Consider the following 1798-nt stretch of genomic DNA (forward strand, 5'->3'; position numbering starts at 1 on the left):
CGTGTTTATTGACAGCAGCGTTGCCAGGTCCGAAAATCGAATTTCGGTAGATAAGCTCGACATGTTTCGGTAGATATCGTAAAAAATCGGTAGACTCATTTTTTTTTCATTATTAAGGGCTCCATAAAATCGCTCGTTTTTCAAAACTTTATTTTTTATGAACTTACAGCAATACTAAAATAAACATAAGAGTCAATAAGTATATTTATAATATTTCTTTAAACATTACAACACATTGTTAACAAAAATAAATTGTGTATATTTTCCTGACTGTATTTCAACTTAATTCAAAAGAAATTCCTGGGTTCCAGTCAATTTTATTGTTTAAATTTATCATTTAAAATGTTAGAAAAGTGATTGGAACCCAGGAATTTCTTTAAAAAAAATAATAACAAGCTCACAAAAAATAAATAAAATCTTCATCGTACATATTTCTAATAAAATCATTAATACTAATTTCGCAAACTAAACACTTTTATTTCTTTCAAATAATAATATGTCCTCAGTTTTCCAAATTATCCTTATATAAGATTTTATCATTGAGAGATGCAAGCTTATCTTCAATTTCAAAACTATGACTACCAATATATCTCTTGGTGTAGTAAAGATGAAATTGTACTAGTTTTTAACTTATTTCTCAACTTAGTTGATATTAGATTAACCTGTGAAAATATCCGTTCTACATTGGCTGATATGAATGAGGCAGAATAAGCAAGTTACAAATTAAATTCGTTAAAATTGGCAACATGAATGTATCATCTCCATATTTCAATATTTCCAGAAAATTTTTGAATTTCTTCGACATTTTGCAATAGACGCCATTCTGTGTCCAGACCTTGTAATTCACTATTATTTATTAAATTTGATAATATCATCGCAACATCAGAAATAGATTGTAGGAAACCTGATTTCACTACTGCCGGATCCACAAAACATCATTTTTCTATAGGAATATTTTTTAGTGGGTACCGCTTTGCTATTTGTGAGCATTCTTCGATATGAAAATGTAAACACGTTAACTTAAGAAAATGTCAGTTGCTTTTCTGATATTACGGATTCTAAAATTGTTTTCTGTACATTAACACCTAAATAAATGTCAGAAACGGGTAAGAAATTATTAGGATTTTTAGTCAATGTTGGAAATTGGAACATAAAGTTGGTAATTCCTTTTTAAAAAACAGTGAAATAGATTTCTGGGTATGTTTCTCATATGAAATGTGTTATATTATTTTATTTGTAATTTTTTAAGTTTTATTTGTTACTTTTCGGTACAAATCTGTATGGTATCGGTAGATGGGTAAATTCCTTGACGAATCGGTAGGTCTACTGAAAAATCGGTAGACCTGGCATCTCTGATTCACAGAGACGTTTCTCTGAAAATTTGTAGATTTCTAAATCTCTACTAAATCAAAACAAGTCAACCGTCGTAGATGCGGTTTTCAAAAATTACGCTGCAACTACAACAAAACGTTTTTAAATTAATTAAACAATTTCTTGGACGTATTCGCAAATTTAGTTACTGATGGAGCGCAATGGGGGCGTTGTGAAACGTCAAATTACTCGTTGCCGATTGCCGAGTGACAGTTGAGATTTGTCAGACTTGTTTATCTATTGGACTTGGTAAACAAGCGGAAATCCAGACCAGCCTTGTTCTATGCATAGATAAAGACAAGTTCAATGATCCAGACAGCACCAGACGTCTCTAATGCCCGTATGCACCGACAGACTTTAATCGCGATTAAGCCTTAAACCGGTTTAAAAATCGTAAACGGTATGCACCGTCGACTGTTTTGACCTT

This window comes from Dendroctonus ponderosae, unplaced genomic scaffold (genome assembly GCF_020466585.1).
Source record: "Dendroctonus ponderosae isolate FM_Combo_2020 unplaced genomic scaffold, Dpon_F_20191213v2 Dpon_F_20191213_1, whole genome shotgun sequence".
NCBI classification, from domain to species: domain Eukaryota; kingdom Metazoa; phylum Arthropoda; class Insecta; order Coleoptera; family Curculionidae; genus Dendroctonus; species Dendroctonus ponderosae.